Source organism: Parambassis ranga, chromosome 21, assembly GCF_900634625.1.
Source record: "Parambassis ranga chromosome 21, fParRan2.1, whole genome shotgun sequence".
Lineage (NCBI taxonomy): Eukaryota > Metazoa > Chordata > Actinopteri > Ambassidae > Parambassis > Parambassis ranga.
In genome coordinates, this window is record NC_041041.1 from 11,540,471 (window position 1) to 11,564,012 (window position 23,542).

Genomic DNA, 23,542 nt, shown 5'->3' on the forward strand with positions numbered 1-23,542 from the left:
TGCACTGGATGCATGCTTTTATACAAAAACACATTTGGATATTGCTGCATTTTAAAACTTCACAACATGGACAGTCACACTAACAACAGCTCCTTTATGTTGCCTGTATTGCATCTTCTCATATATTAAATCGGTGCTCGTTTTCTTCTCTGTCCAGCTGCTCACCCAGGCCCATATTTAAACAGTCTATTTTCATTAACAGGCCAATTGTAGCCTGTGATCATTTTATTTTAGCTCATTGATCATTTCAGACAGTGTAAGATAATGGTGCTGACACAGAGCCTGACCAGTCTTGATTGCTTGACCCTCTTCATTTGCAACAAGAAAGTCATTGCGGCTACGAAGTTGCTTCTTTGCCAGCACATGACCCTCTTCCCCTGAAGATACACCGTAAACTATTGGTGAGGTCAACATTCCACATCTTCTATGGGTTTTGATAATGTATGTTTACAGAGACGTGACCTCCCGGGCCTTGTAATGCATCAATGTGACACCAACAGTAACGCCTGATTCCACCGCATGCTGTTTGAGGTTGACCTCTGACAAGAGCCAAACAGGGAAAAAAATGGGACATCAATAGGACGATGTTTGAATGTTTTTACACCACTGGGAGGTTGTTGAGTATACATAGCCTGCACACATGTGCATCATCATAAATAATATATCACAAAAGATCTCTGGGTGCCGCGGCGTGATTTGAAATATGTGTTTGAGTAATATTTTACATTGTGTGGCACTGAATCATTTCTTGACAGTTTGTTCTTCACAGTCAGTAGAGTTATTATTTGTGCAGCTTTGTGTGTTGCTTGTCTTTCTTTAAATGCATCTTACAGACAGGAATGATGACAGAAGTGTTAAATAGCTTTACTATTAGACTTTGTGTGATGCAATGATTTTTATTGGGTGGCAAATTGAAGGTCTATTTAGGCACAATCAATATTTAGGATGGCCCTTCAGCTTCAGATATCTGATATTAGTCTGTAGTCATCATAGTATGCACCTAAATTTTAAATTTATTTCAGCCCTTTATATGAACAATTTAAGAAAATACAGTTTACATAATATAAAATCCTTTGGCTTTTGTGTCATGTGTTACATCTGGATTGCTATCATGGAAACACTAATTGATTTTCAAGGATGACAAATGACACACAAAGCCCCAGTGCTAAGGTAATTTTGAGCAAGAGATGAGAATGTACAGTGGGGCTGTCCCAAGGTCCATAGTTCTTTTCATACTCATCTCTCACATGTGCATTCGAGGCCACTTGACTCAAATTTATACTGATCTTTTATTTATACCCAGAAAAAATGGCAGATAAGAAACATAAGTGTTCTTGATATTGTGTTTTGTCATATCTAGCAGCCAAAGATTGAAATCCTGCGAAACAATTTTCTGAAGAAATGAAAGAGCGTGCCCTCCTGAACCCTGGAGGAAAATAACCCCACAGTGCGAGGCAGAATATGAAACAGAGGCACAGAATAAGTAAAATAGACAAGTGCACCAGGCTTGTCACTTTTCCATTTGCTGCCCCCGAGTGTGAGCACTTCAAAATTCTCCTCATCTCGGCTAAGACCTTCATCGTTATGCTCTATCTACTGTACTGAATACGAAAAAAGTACCATATCAGACAAAGGTAATAAGGAAGGGAGTTTTAAAAGATTGGCTATGTTTCTGTCAGTCATGAAGCCTGAATGCAACAGGAAGAACAACAAAGTCATAAATATACAGCACCAGCTACATTGTGCACTGGAGGCGATGTGGAAAATGCTGAGAAGAGTGTCACAGAAGTAGTTAACATGGTTGGTGATATTAGACATCACCACTGGCTCTTGACAATAGCATCATTACACAGTAATAAGAGCACAATCTCCTTCAGAGAAGCATTAAAATCAAATTAGATTATACAAGCGCGTGGCTTGATGAGCTGCGAGGGGTGATGGTTCCCGAGCACTGGATCTCTGCTTATTACTTTAAAGCTCTTTAGGTGCTTGGGTTTCAATTGCCACTCGACAAAAGCTTCTGCAAAAGGTCATCAGCTCCCAAGAAATTACTTTCTCTCTTTTTTTTTTTTTCAAATTCACATCACTTGAAACCTACACATATGCACACATAGATGGATGGTTTTCCATTTTTCCCCTACATTCTATCTGTCAAATCATTGCATGCAGCTGAATGCATAATGCTAGCAATAAAGCAGCATGCTGTAGTTTATACCACAGTGACATTCAGGGATCAGAGAGCATTGTCATTCTCTGTCCTATCTTGAACTCATTACACCACTGAGCGATGGCATCTGTTTGAGCTCTGATACAGTGTGACAGTTATTACAGCAAACAACCCGCTATCCTAAATATATACTACACTAACAGAGGACAGACACACTAATACAGAGACAGCATGCAAACATCTATTTCATCAAATGAGGTTACTAGAATCAGATTCCTGCACAGTATTGGAGTTTATTTTGGTTGTTTGTGGTTTTAATATGTGCATAATTTTGTGCCTGACAACTAATATGTTGATTCATTTACTATAGTGTCCAACCTTTACAAGTCCTGTCACATATGCAAGATAATCACTCAACTTTAGTGTAAAATCATATAACAAACATGATCTTTACTGAAGAATTACACGTATCTTGAGGAAGAAACCACCAAAAAAAAAACAGAGAAGCGAAGAAATAGAGAACAAGACAACATACTCCTTCCACTCCCTCATGTGGAAATCATACAAAGCATCCTGCAGGCAGCAGGTTCATTTTATAGCTTCATCTATTACCACACTGTCATTGTTAATTGTCTTCTTTTTACCTCTGCAGGATTCTCCAAATTGGTCCTATCGAATGTGACAGGAGGAAGAGCATTAAGCATCTGACAAGATGATATCTAAGTTCAATTTTCTACTCCTCACCTGATTTATACCTGCAGCAGATCATTTTCCTTTCTGTCATAAAGACCTCTATAAATCAGTGGTGCTTATGGAAGCACTACAGAACAGGGTCCCTGGATTTGTATCCCCTGTGTTTGCTATTAGGAAGCCATTACAGCCACATTTTCCTCCTTCAAACAAAAATGATCAAATCTAATACTGGCAAGATTAGAGAGATAAAGAGAGAAAGGGCTGGTGGAGCTGTTCAACACAGTCTCCTATCTAAACAATATGCTCTAAACTCAATAAAAACAGGGCTTTTTGCTGGTGACACCATTATCCATCTGTTTGGACAAAATTGCTGTATCATGGTATAAATCTGCGATACAAGTGACATATCCTCTAAAATAAAAGGGAACATTAACTGCTCTATCTTCTAGAGGCCATGGGACTAGCTGGCTATAAGCTCAGTCAAGTGTGATGGCAGTTATACTGTGTTTTACTAGACTGCAGACAATTATACTTTGCTCCTCTCCCCTAAGAAGACAAACTGCCATGGCTTCAACTGAAATGATTTCAAATAGATTTTCCAAAATGTCTGTCGCCAGATTGCTTCCATACATTATTTCACTTAAATGGAGGGAAAAAAAGAGGGAGCAAATCCACAAATCAATCACAACAGCCCACTTTACCAGATGGAAAGACGAGAGCTTTCAGTATGTGCGTGCGTGCGTGTGTGTGTGTTGTAGACCTGCAGAGAAGGACAGTTATAGGATGTGCACAGTCCTGTCTCTGTTATGTGTCTCACTCATATTGAAGGATGACATAGTGTATCTATTTCAGTGGTGAACCGGCTGTGCTGTAAGAGAGAAATAATGCATAATGAACTGACCTGCAGAGTTTTGGCAAGTTCAAGCAACAGGCAATTAAAATACCAATCATGTGAAATCCAATAAGAGACTAGCACAATACAATTGGTTCACACATTATAGACTGTTGTCTGAAAGGAGGTGGTTGTAAAGGGAAAAATTATTGCATGCTTCCTATGGTCATTTCTAACAGGAATATGCACAATATACAATAATATATATATATATATATATATATATATATATATATATATATATATATATATATATATATATATATATATATATATATATATATATAATAAACAAATAAACAATACAAAATAGAACAGGGAAGTCAAAAATAGATAAAATGCTTAAAAATATTAGATATATCATGTATTACGTATGATGGTATGCTAGAGTATTAACCAATAGAAACGCTGGATTTCAGCCAGGTGCATTTAACAACCAATCAAATCTCGTCTTTGTAGGTCGTGGACAATACCGTTAACAAGATGTTAGCAAGAAGGTGTTTAATGATGACGTCAACAATAGCAGTGGACTCCGATCCGGATCATCCTGTGATACCTCCGGCACAGGTCCAGTGCAGTGTGTCATTTTGTTATCACGCGTGTCAATGACTGTCTGCATTTTAAAAGCAACAGGTAAGTTAGTATAGCGGGAAAACAGAGTAAGCAACCGAGTAAGCAACTGCGTTTTAAAAATCAGCCGGAAATTGCTAGTAGCATTAGCAAGGAATGCTAAACTAGTGGAGGTGAGATTTTGCAATGCAGTTGACGGCTAAAAATGTTCTCTGTTCTTGCTGTGAGGGGATTCATCTTTAACATTATCCTATTTACACCCTTTTAAGCTCAGGAAGAATAGGATGCTACAAGTCTGAACTCCACTTCTCAGTAATTCAGGCCTACCTCAAAGACAGAAGGTAAGTAAACACGAGTGTGCCAGACCTTTTACAGAAGTCATTAATGCTGTTATCCATCAGTACATTCAACTCCTGAATTGGTTTAGACAGCATATAGCTCTGTATGCACACATCTTTTGTAGACTTTACATCAAGATAATAGGTGTAAGCAATACAAACAACACTGAAATGATATAAACTTATTGTCTTGCATGCAAACATAGTTTTGCACCTCTCAAGAGATTTTTGCAAAAGGAAAATCACCTGCACCCGAATGATAAGAGCTGACAGTAAACACTGACAAACTTTTGAAAACTTTCAATATTTTGATCGATGTCTATTGGTGAAAGGATTGGTCTAAATCTGTGCTCATATTCAATTGGAATGCATAGACTCCAGACCTTCTATTAGTCTTCCTAAAGGGGAAGAGCAGAAGCGAAACTCATTTGACACAAATGGAGGAAATTACTCTAAAGAGCTTTGTCTTGCTTGTGGACAGATTATAGATACAGCTTGGTTTTCTGATTATCACATGAATTATTGTCATGGAGGTTTCACTTACTTTCTGTGATGCTATAATCCTAAATTTAGCTTTGATGACAGTGTTGGGAGAAGTGCTGCCACTTATGGAAAGTCCCCTTCATTTGATCTGGTGTAGCACTACGGCAGTAGAAGGTGCATCCATGATTTCTCCTCTTGAGAAATTATGCTTTGGCAACAAACAAGCAGACATTTTTTTTTCATAACAAGCAAGCAAATTTCATTTTGCAATGGACTGGTGACTGGTTTTAATTGCCAGTGTCATCTATTTTTGTGTGTGTAAAGAAAACAATTGACACTATAAAGTGTGACATTGTTAAGTGTTAATTTTTGCTTAGTTTACTTTGCAAATTATGCCACCACTAGTGGACACATTAACAATATGGTGGCAGAATCAAACTACTGGTATCTGTCAGTGTGTGTTGAATTGTATTTATAATGATCCATAAACTGAGTGTAGTTGTGATTTAGATATATTTAGTATGGATATCATGAAAAATATAAACTTATTATTAAGCTTTGAGACAGCAAAACGAAATATGTCAATAAAATGCCAGAAAAGTAGGTAAATGTTTGTAGTAGTGTTGAATTCACAATTGGCTGCAGTGCTCCTATGTCAGTTTATTGGTGTTTTACTCTGTAGTCCAGCACAAAAGGGTCTGACCAGCACAGTGACTTCTATGCCTTATGACCCTGATTAAAAAAGCACAAGACAATGAATGATACAATTCAGGCAGAGCCCAGAGGACATGCTGCTTTTGCGCTTTTGTGTTCTGCTGTTTTACCAAAAAAGTGAAAGAGAATAGAAAGCATATTTTAAATAAACCAAAGAGCATGTCCAAATTTCCATTGCACACAGTGAATTGTCGAGTTTGGAAACAAACAGGCTTGAGTTTCAATTACATTAACATGACTGGAGCCGCTAACACATGAGACTTTACCAACATGTAAAAATCATGTGAAAATCCTGCTTTCTTTGACCCATGAGGAAGTACAACGCATTAATACACGGCTGCAATTCAGCATTGTAGTCATGTACATTTATTACATTTACTCTGAATGGCTTAAACAGCCATGCATGACTCAATCTATCTCTGTTTTGTGCAGATAGAGTTGTGTGAGATGAATATATGCAAAAAAACTGCCACAAATGTGCAAAAATTTTGTGCTGAATTGAAACAACAGATAAATTAAGGAGCTGCTTCACTGATTTTCATTTTCTAAATGACAGAATTACAGCCTCTCATAGTTCTTTATCATCATTTTGACTTTCTTTGCGTCTTTTTCATAATGTGTCTATTTTATTGTAATGTCTGAGGGAAGATGTACAATAATCTACTTTCATTATAACCAATCTATGTTTGTGACCTGTGGTTGTTGCAAACTGAAATGAGGCTGGAAAAGAATTAATCCAGGGGAGCACAACTTCAGTAATGCAAAGATGTAATCCTGTGTATAAATTAGATACATTTGCAGTGATGGAGTATATGTCAGATGTGTTGTTTATTATTTATTGCAGTCAAAAACATAATAATAATCATGAGTAGAAGAGTCATCAATAATGTGCAAAATGACAGTGCACAGGGTTTATTTTGTGTGTGGATAATGCTCATCTATAAAAGAAATATACAGTTATAGTTCAATAACCATGTGAAATTCAATAATTATATGTATGTTTTCCTTTCTTCCCGAAAGTGGTCATTTGCCATCAGGTCACATGTTCTGTAAAACCCTCCTGTAGGAGGTCAGGCCAGCAGAATCAAAGCTGACTTTTGAATCCCTTCTCACGACCTGCAGTCTCTCTACAAACAGGCTGTGATGTAATTATGTCTCTCTTTTCAAATCATTTGTGTGTCTTGCTGTTATGTTTATCTCTCCTGTGACCTGGGTTCCAAATAGTAATAAAATATGCATTAGGCAGCATGGAATTGTTTGTTGAGTTAACTTGAAACTGATATATGAATAAAAAATACAATTTGATTTAGATTTGCAAAGGATGCATCAGCAATTCATGCACAGTAGCTACATAAAATATACATTCAATATAATGTATTTTATATGTTGTCATTCCCTTAGAAAGTCTGTTTAACTGTTTATTTTAATTTCGCTGTGTGAATTCCAGGTGTGGATGGGACAGGCTGGTGATTAAAAACAGCCTGCATGATCAGCAATTTACCTAAGAACAAATAAGATAAAACACAAGGAAAATAGTATTGAACAAACATCTAGAATGCCATACATAAAAATCATTAATGGATTTGTTTTGTAATGATGAAGAATAAAATGTACCCTTTTTATACTTCATCAACTGTGTCTTTAAATGACATTCATTGAGTAATAATCTAACCAATTTTGAAAGACTGCAATGCAAAACATAGTACTAGACAGTCAAGAGAAATTACATTCAAGCACAGCAGAAAAAATGTTTAATGATTTTGAATGTGTTCTTAAATACAGTAACATTCCCTGCTGCAGACAAACATTAAACCAAAACATGTGTTTTATGATAGAGAGTGGCAAACAACATAACAATTCCAAACAAAAACCAAACCAGTTCCAATTTAGCTAACACAGTTTTTCTGTCTAGTGCATCTACTATTTGGACATTAGCCTGTTGGCATTACTGTGCTGTGACTGTGCACCACGTAGTCCTTTACAGGGATATTCCCTATTGCCAACCATAATTAATAGCTTTACAGTCTTTGAGGCCATAATGCTCATCAGTTATTAATTAGAAATTCATTTCACTGAATAAATAATGCTTATGATTGATGATGAAACTTGTAATTAGGTTCTTGGAGTAATGCACAGGGGAGAAAGCCTTTACACTTGAATCCAGGCTATTAAATACTGCTCATTTAAGGGACCGCAATACCTCTTGTCATAAACCTGGGCTGCTACGGTAGCATCTGGATTCAGGGAGCAGGAGCATAACTTGTAATTCACATAGGTTATGTGAGGCTTAATGCTTCAACAACATCTCATGATCATTCATGCTACTGAGTCCTTTTGTTCTGGAAAACTAAACCATTAATTCCCAAAGACTCGGGTTAGAACAGCAATAACCTGTTATCAAGTTCAAAACAACAGCCTTTAGTGTTTTGTTTTGGCAATGGCATAACAGATTATGTTATTACTAATCTGTGCCTTTTCAAACATATAGCATGGTTGCTATGTTACAATAATCTCATGGGTCCCTCCAGGCATCATATAGTCTACAGTCTTTTTAAATGACGAGAGAGAACTGTGAAAACTCAAGCCATCTATGGCGCGCTATTGATTTTACACAGAAGACCCAGCCATTGTTGATAGCCTTTTTGATATATTTTCTTGCAACCACTGGTCCCTTTGGAGTTTTGTGGAAAATAAACCAGTCAATATACACCTATTAGGATTTCTTGATCTGAGAACATAAACCTATGGTGGACAGCACTTCTCAAGCTCATTGCATCATAATAGCAGAGGGACCAATAGCTAATAGGATGAATTACCTACATGTTACAATCTAGTTCTAGGGTAATTAACATGGTTGCTAGATGTGCAGAAGAAGGTTAGGAAAAACTGCAGCTGATGTTGGTATGGCCTCATCAAACGGAAACTACTGTTACTGGTGCTATTCACCTGCCATCAGGGGTGGGAGTAAGCAATGGTAACCCACCACTCCCCCCTCTTTGTTAACCAGTATTTGCTCTATTAGCAATTTATAATGGAGATCAAGAAGTAGTCAGTGGAGAATGAAGACAACTGTCTGCACCCCTTCCTAATTGGCTTTATGTTCTCTTTCTGATAAATGACTCGCAACCACCATAGAGTCCCGTGGTTTTTATTGCCCTAATAGGACTCAGTAACTGGATTTACTAACAGATAGTGGGTCAAAAAGGACAGAGAGAGCAAAAATGTTAATTAATATCAATAATGGCCAATTATTAGTTTGACAGAGGGATCCAAGCTAGCTGTGTGCTCTAATGACTCTGAGCTAACTTGAAGGGAAACACTGGCGAATTAGCATAACTGTGTATACGCACTCCATGGAGGTGCCCAGCAAACATCTGTTATGTTAGAAATTCAAATAGAATTCCTATTAGTAACCCTGGTTGTGGTTGCATAATCAGTCATTCTTCTCTGGCCATTTTGGAGGCGCTAACAATGCCCCTGTGACTGGTGGAACTCCTCCCTTTGGGCTTTCCAATCAAATTTGGCCCCATGTGGACCAGGTCCTAACAACAGATGAGGCAATGTGGACTTGCGAGGGGAGCTTTGTGCTCTGACAGGAGCTCAATCTATCCACCCATGACACATGACTGAAGAAAGGAAAACTGTTATTTATTTGAATATAGCAGATACAAGTTAAGGAATTAATGTTGAAATCCAGCTTTTTGTGTCCTGCTGGGATGCTTTTAGAATTTCCTTTTGCCCTTTGTGGGTTTTTTTATCCACATGCAAATCACATTGGGAGGAATTGAATTGTTAGTAAGTTGTTCTTCTGCCATGAGTTGTGAATACACAAAGTGAAAGAAGTTGGTAAACAGGGATTTATTAATTCATACTGAGATCATCTCAAGACAGCAGCTTCTGTGGGATATTGATAAAGGAATATATTCTGCTTACCAATTGATTTTCTATTTGGCACAAATAATGTAAGTTCCCTCCACCTTATGGGAATTACTGCTTATTCTGTATGGATGATAGTGGGCATCTCGCACTTGTGGTTGAGAGACTTTCTTTGTAATCAATGGTTCCAGTGGTACAGAAGAAATGCACTTAGCATCCTTTACTAGAGTAATGTAAAATAATGCAGGATAACCAGTTATCTTTGGGACATTAGTGAGTCCTTTTAAATTTGAAACTGTAATTTAACAAACAAACTGGTAAAGGAAGGAAAATAATTAGAGCTGGGCATTTTCATGGGCATTATTATTATTATTCTGTTTTTAGCTATACTATATTATATTAAAGACATATAGGCAGTGTATACTGTATAATGTTTAGCATCTATAGGTGTAAGATTACAGTCACACAGCTTCTTGCTTCCTCGACTACTAAACATTCACAAATCAGAAACGCTAAGACTGGCTAGCATTACAATTTGTTTATAGTGATAGTTTTCTCACAAAATTAGATTCTGTCAGGCAGTTTGGTGTGACTATGTTCAGTGTAATCGCATATGTTAGTCATTGTGTAAGTGTGGGGCTCACTGCTATCTTGCCTCATACTGGACCGCATTTCATTATTGTATGTGATGTTTCATGTCAATATATTATGTTTTTTTAGTTATCGTCTTTCAAAACCTATTGAAGAACCGTTAATAACTAAGCAGATTTTACAATACATCATAGATATATTTAAATCAGCATGTCTAACAAGGGTTGAAAGCTGGTATTGTACTCGGTTTAATGTCACTGCATTAATTCTTAAAGCACTATTAGCCCTTGCTATCTGTGAAATAGTGTGAGACTGCTGTCATGACTTACGACTCGGTGTGACCTTCTCTGTTATAATCTGAGCATGTAATTCCCTCCAGTGTAATGTCATGTTTGATCAGAGGAGCTACCAGTGTCCTGATCTCAGCAGTGCACAGCAGGAGGTGTGGTGAGTCAAATGGTCAACCAGAGGTTTCCCTTAAGGGCAAAATTGATGTTGTCTGCATAATATTCCTCTCTCACTATGGCTGTCTTTGTGGGATCATATTAAAGTTACAGTTAATTATTGGAGAGTTGTTATCTGTAGTACAGTAATAGTGATGATTTTAGTCTTTTAGATTTACACAAATCAGGAGGTGTAATTTAATGTTAATATTTTGAGCTGTAAGGTTTATGTTTTTTTTGTCTGGTTAAAGGCATTTTTCCACGTTGGAATTAATATTCGAGTACAGAATTAATATCTGTTTGTGAATAAAAACAACATATGTTTGGTGCACAGTGCTGCATCTAACAGATTTGGGTACAGTATACATGACTGGGTGATTCCATGGCTGTATATAGGAAATAGCTTCAGCTTTACGCTCCTCTCCATTCCACGGCCTCCGGTGTATAAATTTAGTTGATGGCTTTCGTTTCTCTTTCTTAATTCATTGCAGTCGGATTCCTCTTTGATGCAGTTCTGTTGTCCCCCAAACAATTGAAGTGGAGACAATGGAGGCATAATGATAGATCCGTGTACCCACCATCTGTAAGAGCAGCTGCTCCCTTGCATCTGTACAATATGCTGGAGCGGGGAGCCTCAGTAATCTGCATAATAAGGAGAGGGCTTATCTCAGTCTAGTTAATAATCACAAGCAATCGATGCACTTCATTCCCTCACTCTTGACTGATGGAAAAAAAAAAAAGCTGGAAAATTTTGGTATGTTTGCTGTATCCTCAGGATAGGTAGGGGTCACTGAGTAATGCCAAGCTGTTGATTTTGCCTGCAGCTACAGATTTAGTCTGCACTCAATTTCATCTTTTCATGGATGCCATAATTACAGCAGGACGTTCTGAGTTACCATACTGCTTCTCCACTTCTCACTCCCTTATAGGGTTTATAGCCTCTGTTGCAATGCTGCACCTCACATCAGATTTAGGCGTATGACTCTAAGTCTGTGATAAACACATAGCTTGTGGAGTGTTGATAAGAGTCACACCTTATAAGCAATACTCTCACACTAGAAGATTGCCCTTGTAAAACACTGAAAAATTCATTGAAAATGTAACCTCCTGTCTGAAATGGCTTCTCATATTCGCACTACCTCTGTGCATGGGGCCATAACACAACTATTGGGAAATGTTTTCTGCAGGGCACCTGTTTTTTAGACCAGCACACCTTATAGAATAATTATCTATAACTTACTGTTAACTTATTCAGCTCTGTACTTGGAATAGAAAAAGGGAATGATTTTTAAATACTTGAACTGTAAATGATGAACTCTTTTGATACAATACATCATCTTATTTATCTTGCAGGTTTGAAAGTCAGTGTTTGGCTTAAATACTTGTTAACAGTGTAAATGCACAATGTATGCACTTACAATGGGTTTTTTGCGCATTTGACATGGAACATTTTTTAACAAATGCCTCCAGGTTTTGAGAATCAGTATATTATTATTATTTTCTTGAACACACCCCTATTTATTACACTTTGTAATGGTTCCTGAGTATGCACTAAATTGACTGGATGGAAAGTATACAATAATATTGATTGACAATATCTCCCCTTGGTATTTTCTTGTTGAATATGCTCAAGTATGCTCATTAAATTAAATCTTCTTCATACTCTGCTGTGTGAACAGACTAGAATTCACAAAAATGAATGTTCTACTGGAGTAGCAGTTTATATCTTTACATGTGCTCTTTCATATGGTAAAGAGTACATAATGTGCATCAGAAATTAGAGACCTCTTCCCATGGTTCTCGATCCTCCTAATTAAGCATGCATGATGTTTCTCTCCCAGCTGCTACGCTGCAGAAATGCACTAGGCAGGTGTATTGAGCCCCCCAGTGAGGCCTCAGAATGAGAGTTGTATATGTAGAAGTGCAGGTGTGACATGTTAGGAGGAGTCCAGGTGCTTATTGAGTTATCAGAGGCAGCCACTGCACGTTTGATTTATCATCTGGGGTTTGGCAATGCCATATCTGAGCGGCAATATATCAGGCAACCAAATAAAATGTTCAGAAAATCACCTGCTGGAGCGCTGCAGTCGTGATAACTTACATCTAGCACGCTGTCGGATATGGTGTGGCACCGAGTGACACTTCATGTGAGAAATTGACAGTGCTTATTGAACCTGTGTATAGACTGCGCACACTAAATCATGAATGTAAGGCTTTTAGCCAGACCAAAGATTCACCTTGGAGTCACCCTTTAAGCGTCATGATTTGTCGCTGATTTGTGGTTTATAGTTTGTTTGCACTTGAATGAAATGACAGCAATGTTTAGATAGGACACATGTGCCATTAAAGGTACATTAAGACCAATTAGAATGTGTTTAAACATCCCATAAAAATGTCCATTAGGAGTTGTCTTCAGGAACTCCTGCAACAATGTTTGCTCTTTGACATGAATGCCATGCTTACCTCTGCATTCTTGAGAGCCTTAAAGTCAGAACGAGCCAGCCAGTCTGCATGAGCACATAAAAGGTATCCAGATTTATGGGGAGGTTTTTATCCTAGACTCAGGCACCATCTGATAAACAAGCACTCTTTGCTTCAGGCTAAATAATACTCTTTGAGGTCTGATTTACAATGCTGTGAAGGATCCATTTGTGGTTCAGCTCTGAGGCACACACCTCTGTGATTGGTCATCCATAAGCTCAAAATTTGGGCTTAGATCTACAGCTCACGAGGTTGAGGATTTTGAAATGGACAAATGCATAAATGATGGTTGGTTTTTATTCAGAGTTAATAGATGAAGAGAAATGAACTTTTCTGAGATGTAAAAGGCTCTTAGATTTAACAAAATCCTCCCCAATTCCCTCTGATTGAGGCTAAAACTGAGGCAGCGTGCAGCCAATCTAATATTCCTGGCTTCTAAAAGGGAGCTCATTGGGGTATTGGTCCACTACATGGACTCCTAAGAGATCTGATTAAAGGGAAATCCCTCAATGTTTTACCCTCACCTCCTCAATAATAAATCAGCTACACATTGCAAATGCCTAAATTCATCTCACATTGCTCTGCTTGACATAGAAAAGTAAGTTTCCAGTAGATGCCCTGAAATACTAATTGTGTTATTGCCTGTTTTCAGCTCTCTCATACATAACTGTTTTTTCCTATAATTTGAAGTACCCTGGCATAACCCTGGGACGTTATAACCAACCTTTGTAACACATGATTCAGCTTATACTTTATGCAGTCTGCAGTCTGAAAGCCGGTCTGAGAATGAAAACAAATTAAAATCTGTTTGTAAAAATGTGATATTTTATCAATATATAGCACAATCAAATGGTTTACTCAAGGTTATAAATGCACAAATATGTGAGCGCTAAAAACATACACTGAGACAAGTAAAATCTAGAAACTATATATGATGGCAGGAAGCATTTCAGCTAATTACGTACTGAAGAGAAAGGACCCAGGGATATGACATACGCGGGGAACTACTGTGAAATAAATTCAACCAAAGCAGATGCAAGCAGACTTAATAAGAGGAAGAAGCAAGTTCTCTTTTTATGACATGCTTGGGATCATGTGTTTACAAGTTCCTGGTGCATGGCAAAGTTCTGTGGCATGGATATTAACCAGTAATTAACTGCAAATCATCTTATCCTAACACTGAAATCAGAAAAACTCATTAGGATTGAATGAAAAAACAAGCAGCTCTCAATAAAAAGAAATGTTAATATTATTTTCACACGTCTGAATTCTACTGCAATGATGAAGCTTAGCATAAACATTGAAGCTTTGTTGTAAATGGTGGCAGAAAGTTTCAGAAAGGCCTGCCCCATTCATCAGCCAATGCGTCAGAGCCTGTATTTATAGTGCATAACCTCACACCTCTGATATATATTTATGGTCATATCAGATGTCATTAGCAGAACCCTCCCTCTCTAAAACATCCTCATTGAGCTTCATTTAAACACACCAGTTAAACATCTGAGCAAAAGCTACAACAGTGATTTACAAAAATTAAACACATTGTGGTTATAGGTACGGTAGTTCAGATACATCTATTTTAAGCCACATCTTTTATTTGAAGTTAATGGCATTGTGAGAAGGTCGTGACATTGTTGGATTATATTTTGACACATTAATTGGACTAAGGGCTTTTCATCACAGCTGTTAGGTAAATTAAGAAGAGATTGAAAGCCCCGATGTCTTTTAATTACCGTTTCATGTTGTGTAGCCTCACTTACAAGCAGAAGCACTGTCTGATAAATGGGCAGTAAAAGCAACAATAGTGCCAGGGCTATAAAAAAGGGTTGAAACTGGTACATTTTTTTGAGGTCAGGAGAAAACAATTCAATTTACAAATTATTACAAAGCTATCTTTCTATGCTCCTTCCAATCAAGTAGTAGTAACGTCAATTACATGGTTAAATCTGGTGTGACCACAATCAAGTGTTTGCACAATTAACTATACAATTGTGACAGTGTAGCAGCAAAGGAAATGTTCCGCCCAGTGTGTTTCAGGGCATGTTCCAGAGAGGGGGAGCTGCATTCAAAACAAACCGCTGTCCCTGATATCAGCTGGTTAATCCTCTCCTTTTAGTGGCTTTATTGGTTCATTCAAGAGGGTCTGTTGACATTCCCCCTGCCCTGTTAAAAGGCGACTGCATCTCAAGTGAAATCTGGAGTGTTCTTTACACAGGCGGGGAGCCCCATGTGGCTCCTGCCTCCCAGTGGGCCTGTGATTTTCCTGCTTTAAGTGTCTACTGTCAACACTAATTTGTCCCACTCCTCCTCCGCCCCCTCCAGAGAGAGACGCTCTCCTAAAGTTTTAATAAAAGATCAGCTATAACTCCCTGTTTTCTGGGGGTGAGACAAGAGCTTTAAAAGCCACAGAGGCAATAAGATGCCAGGTAATGATTACAAGGCTTGAACAGAAGCAGTTACCAATACCACATACTGTTTTACACAGCACACACTTACAGTGTGTGCTGCAGCTAAAGGCTGTCTCTTTTACAGCAGTCACCTACAAATCAGGGAGGTTGTCTGCCTTATATTATTGAACACGAAAAGAAAATTGTTGTTTTTGGTTTTTGTGACCAAAAACAACAATGCTGTCATTTCAATGGCATAAAAAAGTAGCTAATATGCTTTTAATTAGTGACAGTTATTCTCCAAAAAGCATTTGGCACAGTCTCAGTCACATACCTGCAGAACAGGAATCATTTTAATGCTCGTTTTTATAACATTGATACAAAATAGTTATTATCCTTTATAATGATCGCAAAAACTAGTTGTCAAGTGATGTTTGCATAAGAACTTTGTTTAAAAGTTACAATTTAATTTTTCACTTCATTTGCTTTGTGTGACTGCATCTGTTTCTCTGCACTGTTTATGGCCTAATACAAACTGAAAATGTGTTGTAGCCCACTAAATTCCTTTGTGCCTTTTCATTTATCCATTTTTCCTCAGGATTAATAAGAACAACATGATTGCAAATAATAGTTTCTGACATGTTTTGCTTGAATACCATTTCAGGGCCTGATAAAGTAAATTGCTCAATTTCATTTATCTGCCTTTGATGTCTTAAGGAAAATCAATAAAAAAGGTAATTTCTCTCCTGCCATTTAACCAAATTCCCATCTACCTGAATGATAGGTCCCTGGGAAAGCAGTCAGGAGACTTTCTTTTCAATTATCCCCGACTTGTTTACATAGTGTTTTGTTCCATGGACTAGATGTGAACATACAAATCTCATATGGGTTCTGCTGTTATTGAGCAAGCTTAATACAATTTCACTTCTAAGGTAGGCAAGAACCATGTAGGAAATTGTTCAATATCTCAGTCGAAGCTCAATTTTCACTGTGTTGTTTTGTCGCACAGTATATTGTAGTGTTATGGTAATGTAATATGCATAATTCATACACCTAGGGCCCCCTCCTCATTTTTGATTCTGCTGTCCTGCCTGTTCATCTGAAGCTGAATTAATGCTACATTGTCCATTAGGTGGCCATAACACAGGGCAATACTGTCACACACTGTGGTTGAACTGAAATTCCCAAGAGGCAAATGGTATTCCTCATTTTTCCATTTTTGTATACAGACTGTGCAAGAATTGCTTTGCAAAACACCACATTTCTCATCTTGGGTCAACACTAATACATTTTAGACTGAGGCTGAAGATAATAATCCTGCACAGTAATTTTCATGCACAGCTTTTTTTTTTTGGTACAGTCTGAGATAAAATGTAGCTTTGCTTTGTGCTAACTATGTTTTAGATGGCACTATACTCAGGTGAATCAGCAGCTGTGAGAGCACAAAGAGAGAGCGTTAGATGTGGCTTGTTATCCTCTCCAGGGTTCACTTAGAGAGCCCCAGACTGCTGCAGTTGTGACCTTCATAAGGCACTGTCTCCCTGCTGGGAACACACACACATACAGCAAGCACATCCACTCCACAGCCGGCACTCATTGGGTCATGATGGGGCTAAGCAGCCCCATTAAAGCATGCTCATCTAGGCTGTGATCACGTGCACAAAGCATAGAGATGGACTCTAGCCAAGAGGTCTTGGGCCTGTGGTTTTTACTTCCACAGCACAAGTGTGCCACACTAAAAGTTGCAGAGGAAGAGTGTTATATGGTAAATTAATGTTCTTTCTCTCTATGCTATGTCTGTGTCAACTTTTCCTCAGGATACCATTCTTGTGATGATTCAGGCTGAGCTCAGAGTATTATAAATCCATTTTTTGGACATGCTGTGGTCAGTTTAATGATCATTATGTGGCTCAGATGGAAAAACAAGGGAATAAGGTGAATCAATGATCGATTTCACAACCTGACTTGATTCATGGGTAGCGCTGTGATAAATGGCCATCTTATTGAGCTAGAGGGTAACTGTTGAGAAATAAATTTGTATGTTGTGAGAACTCATAAGATACTACTTTTGGCTGTGCTCTCAGTGTTTCTTTACTTCATCACTCTTAGCATATTAAGTGCACTTCTCTATTCAGGAGAATATATTGTGTTAGCTAATGACTGCAGATGTATGCAGCTGCATACAGTATAACAGTAACTATGAAACATTTGAGATATTCATTATGGAACTGCTGCTGCAGCTGTGCCCTCCCAAATCTTTTGAGATCCAGATTTTAAATCCCCAAACACCACATCACTGAATATTTTCCCCCCTTTTTTATTTAATTAGTCAAATGAGATACAGAATTGACTTCCTCATTGCAGTATGTAGCTTCTGCAAAAACATGGGCATGTACAATACCAAGCAGGGAATCTGTCTTTGATTCTGGCTGATGGGAGGGCGAGCTTCACCTAAAGGTACTGAAGCAAAGAAATAATGGTATACTACACTGCTTGTGAAGAGCAATAGGAGAACGGAGGGGGGTTCACATTAAAAGTGTCTCTCTAGGTAGCTGACATGACGCGACTAGTCAGACGTAAATAATGACAGACGGAAACTATCATGAGGTCTGTGAAGCATCCGCGTGCTGCCATCATTTTCTGTCTAACCTTGCATTGCTAGCAGCTCACCAGCTCCAGAAAATCATTTAAAAGGCAGACTAACGATGCTGCCAGACCTACCACCATTCACACAGATTTGCATGAGTTTAGATCAGCTAAATAGATTTTATTTTTTTAAGTCATAGGTGATTTTTCTCAGTGACTTTTATTCACATATAATTTACAATAATTTGTGTAAAATACAGTAAAATATAGTTTTTAATCACACAGTTTTTTTGTGCTGCTTTATAACGAAGTATGAGAGTGTTTCTTTTCTGGTACATGTAGGTTTCCCAAACTACTGCTGATGAGGAAAATAGGGTTCATTTTTCTTTTTAAGTGGATATGTCAGTTTTTGAGTGAGGGTAAAATGATGATACAAGAGGACCAGACGTTAATATCAATTCATTGAATGACCTAGTGCTTCCATGGGATGGCTTTTTAATTATATTCTGTTCATATGACATACAGTTGCTTTACTACGTGTAAATCAAATTTAAATCAGGTACCATGAGGGGTGCAATTGAGAAAGATGGACCTGATTCTATAATGTTTATTTTTGCATTGCATTAAAAGAGATGAGAAGTTATTTCATTTGGGCAGAAGGTTTTTTTTTTTTTCGCTCTGATGCTCTGACATACAACATGTATAAAAAATATATTGTAATTGTTCTATGGCTGTATTACCTTCATGGTGTTTTTATGTTTCTGATTAGGTCATTCATTTGCACCTTCATCCAGTAAGCACATGCTCATATTTCATGCAGAGAATGTGTACAAGATATGTTGCATTTAAGTGTTAAGTGATACAAAAAAATGGAATCTGTCCTCGTTTATTGTCCCTGCTAACTGATCCTTACCAGAGGACAATAACAATGGAGGAGCCCACTCTGCTATATAATTAAAATAATCTTTGGGGACATGTTTTTCTCTGTGATTTTGAAACTTAAAAAATGGCATTGTATTGTATTTGCATAATGCACAATGAGTCCCACTCAACAAATTTATTAGTCTAGATTCTCAAAAAGCCATGGCAAAGCAACTTGCATTCTATAATTGGCATCTTGTGGTTTGCTTTCCTGAGGAGAAAGTGAATTTTTATATGCTTTTATAATAAATAGCATATTTAAGCACCCAGGAAATCACTGCAAGACATCCATCCTACATCGTTTCATTTATTCTAGTGTGTTTAATTAAAGCTGGGAAACTATATGCAATGTGTCTAAGCAGTGTCTAATGTCTAAGACTGGTTATTAGATATTAAATTGATGCATAATTCAGGCAATTAAGAAAGTAATCACACAAAGTAATGTAATGGAAGTTAATTATTACTGCATAAGCAAACAGTTCATCAATGCTAGTTAACGCTGCGACTGCATCCCTAATATGCTCACCAAGCACGGAAATTCCTCTCCCCTCTATGTTTTGATGTGCTGATTAAACATTGTAGAAGCAGATTATTGAGGACAGGAAGTAAAGCCTTCTCACTTTCTCTTCTGCTATTCCCCTGTGACAGGGTTAATGGTCTGTCTATCTATCTATCTATCTATCTATCTATCTATCTATCTATCTATCTATCTATCTATCTATCTATCTGTCTTCATGGTGTGAGAAATATACTGTTACCCCCATGTACAAGCTATTGTACTTGTGTAGAGAAAAGCTCAATGACAACACAGGCTTTTTCTTCTGTGGACTCAAAGATCCAAAATCACGTAAAACCAGCAACTGGGCAGCCAGACGCTCTCTCTCTCTTGCTCTTTCTCTCTTTTGAAGACATCCGATAAAACAAGACCTTCCAGCCTCGGGTTGTTTTCCTGAGTAAACATGCGTGTCACAGTTGACCTTTCCCGGGGTCAGGCTGCTTTTATATTGGCTGACATGTTTCCAACTTAATAGAACTGTTTAGCAGAGATCCCCTGGGCCTCTATATTTATTAAGCTGCAATGAGTTGCATCTGTCTGGTGGAATCAGGAGGTCAGACACAAATTAACAGAGAAATATAGCCATGTAGCCATACACACAAACATGCAGGCGTGTGCAGGTTTGCAGCATGCACACAATTATGAGTAGAGTTTATTTCATACTCTTAATATTGACTGTGTTAATTTCAATCCCTTGTGGTATTAGTATATGTGTAGTTTACTATATGTGGTAGTATATTGTCTGCCAGGAATTGTTAGAGGCAGAGCAGCATGTGGTCCTGTGTGACACTCTTTTGTTTTCTAAGCACTTTCTGAGGTGTATTGATTTATCTTTGTTCAGCCATTGTACAACATCCCATAATGCCGGTCATTTTCTTAGACTGATTTTAAGCCCCTGTCTGGTAATCAGGGATAATTGTCAATTATCACAAGGAACCATCAGATCAATTACAACAAAATCAATGCAGCCACTTGGCTTAGCTTGTACTGCCTCTTGCCTTCTCACAGAACTACCACCTGGAATGGTGAAGAGGCTTGTAAATCTAGAGGCGCATATATACCATCTGAAAAAGTTTTTAGGATTGTTTTGTGATGCTGCAGGATCATTGGGTGCAGCGTTTTACAGTCATGTTTAGAAATAGCAGGGCACCAGATGCACTTCTCGTCACTGTTGTTTTATGGCACCTAATGGAGACAAAACTATTGTTACCTCTTAAACTGAAGGCTGTGTATTATATCTTCTCCTTTTTATGAGCAGGCCTCAGAGAGAGCCTTTATTTCTGGTGGCTGAGATGACTTTTGTGATGAAAGTTAATGCTGGGGAGTCCTGATGTCCTTATTTTCTTTTCACAGGCAAGATTCCACTTTCACCTCATGAAGGAAAGACGCTATCCGCTGAATGGCTTCCTCCGTGTATGGAAACAAATGTGCTGCTGTAATGGAATAGCCCGGTCAGCAGCCTAATGTATTATCTCCTCCTCAACGTATTTATTTACACTCAACTACTCCACAAATTGTCTTGTCATCTTAATGGGTGAGGATTAATCTGTTGCCATGCTGGCTTAGGTGAATGAAAGAGATTGACTTTTTTCAAACTTTGTTTGTGGACCCATAGGGCAAGTTAATACTTTAACATCCAGGCTTTAAAATGCTGCACAGTGCGATTTGTTCTACTGTTGTGTTTCCCTTTGATTCAAACACAAGTTAACCTTAGTGAAATAGTAATAAACGAGCATGTAGATATGTTAAGCTACAATTAACACAAAGTAATACGTGAAGAGACACCACTGTATGGATTTAACGTAGTCTTTTTCATTGTAACCATAAAGTGTCTCATTCCTCTCTCAAGGACAAACCGTACGATTTGCCAGTGAGGAAGGACAAGCTATATAAAGACAAATGGTAAGGTCATCATTAAATCTATTGCAGCATCTGTAATGTTTAATACAGAGTATATTGTGTCTACATATTAGATATTGAATCCTTGTTTAAGACCGGTGCCAGAATCATGTTGTCCATTTCGATAAATGTCAATTGTGCTATAATCATTTTCAGTGAATCTAGCAGAGATTGTCATTTACCCAGTGTCCAAACTGCTCATATTTCATCCCCACCTGAAAGAGGCTGCCATTGAATATAATCACGTACACACCTACTGCATCAGACCAAGAGAAAACAGAGTGTGCACTTTGTGCACAGCTATTTATATCAATAAGTCCCGTGCTGAGAGGCACAAAATGAGCGTTTAAGCTGCAGGGCCCAGAGAGCTCAGTAGCAGGTGGGCAGGCTGCTTTGTGGTGCCTGGGCGGAGGGGGTATTCGCTCTTTTACAGGTGTTGCCCATCTCACTGTGCATCCACGGTTCTGGGAAGGTTTAGGTTTGGGAGGGAGTGGGACAGCTGGAGCAGCAGGCATTGGGGAGACAGAGAAAGTGCCTCTTCTCACTGTCGGGGCCTCCGCAGGTCAGTGCCTCTACCCAAAGGGACGGCAGAGCGAAACGCCATCAATTCACAAACAAAGGAGCCACTTCACCCGCCACAAAGGAAACATATGTGATAGAGCTGACTCCCGAGCCACAGCTCACTTTAACATGTCAGCCTCTCCTAATTAGCTTTGTTAACTCCCTCTGCTGTCTGCCCAACTGAGGCCTCTCCCAGTCACATGTGGGCTTTGTGTTTACAAGGGCAAAGACTTGGACTTGTTCCCTAAACAGACATTTTCCTTTAACTTGTTATACTGAATTGTTTAATCATACCTAAAATGAGGATCATCTAGTGTAAGAACACCCCCAAACAGCTGCCCTATTATAGATGGATTCTATTGACGCAGTATTGATGTATTGATTTCTGTAGTGCAAACAAGCAAAACCGTATAGCCCTTTTAACACATTACAGTGAGCTTTACATGGCCTTTTCTTCATTGCGTGCATCTGAGACGGGTTGTTTTAGATGAAAACCTCTGCTCTTCAATCTTTATTGGGAGGTTTTGGAGTCATTACTGGCCAGCCTTCAGACTGTGGTCTACCATGCGTTACATGTTGCAGTCCACACTGAGCCTCATGTGACCCCTGCTGCTTACCCACTGGCAGTGCAATTTAACCAGGCTGATGACATGCAGCATGACATCCCTTAGAGAAGCATCCCACTCGCAGCATCACTGGGGGTTTGGTCAGGGTGGGGGGATGTGTGAAGACAGGATTCCTTGTTGACCTCTGGAGCACAAATCAAATTGGCCTGTGATTGAGGAGGAAGGTGTTTGTTGTAATTTTTTCATAATGTTGAAGCCATGCGTAGCCGCCTTTTAAATGTTGAATGGAAGTAAATGAGAAACTTCCTCAACTCAGTGAAATGAAGGAAGTGTCCTGTATACATACAGTAGTTCCTGCTGTGAATGAATTTCATTATCATAAGTCAACCTCAGTTAAAATTCAGCCATAACTAGATGTCTCTGGCTTGAACACTAGGTGGGTCTGACAACTGACATGGCTGAAATATTTATAGCCCTCTAGATGTTTACAATTTGCTCCACTCTGTTTACCTCCTAACAGTGGTGGTAGATTTTTTTTTTTTGGTGTGTGTGTTTGATCAAAAATAGCATGCAGCGAGCCTTGATGCATTTGGACACAGTTTCATGTACACTGCAGTATGTTAAATGGATTCCACTGGACTAATATTTAACTAAGGGTTATGAAATTCAGTCTCTGGCCCTGCTGGCTGCCAGATAGTCCAGCACTTGAGAAGCACCCGGCCCAGAGCTGTGTGACTGCTGCTGACTGAGTGTCATGATCCCAAGATCTCTGCTCTCTCTTTGACAGGAAGGTTTGAAATTCCTGGGTTAAAAGTTCT

The 23,542-nt window shown here is 38.4% G+C and overlaps 1 long non-coding RNA gene across 1 annotated transcript; it reads left to right on the plus strand.

Moving 5' to 3' along the window:
* The first annotated feature begins 4,093 nt into the window (after positions 1–4,093).
* LOC114426563 (uncharacterized) lies at positions 4,094–21,971 on the plus strand. The gene is made up of 3 exons (XR_003669364.1): positions 4,094–4,385; positions 4,592–4,663; positions 21,052–21,971. It is a non-coding gene; the product is annotated as an uncharacterized LOC114426563 (long non-coding RNA).
* Positions 21,972–23,542: the final 1,571 nt, after the last annotated feature.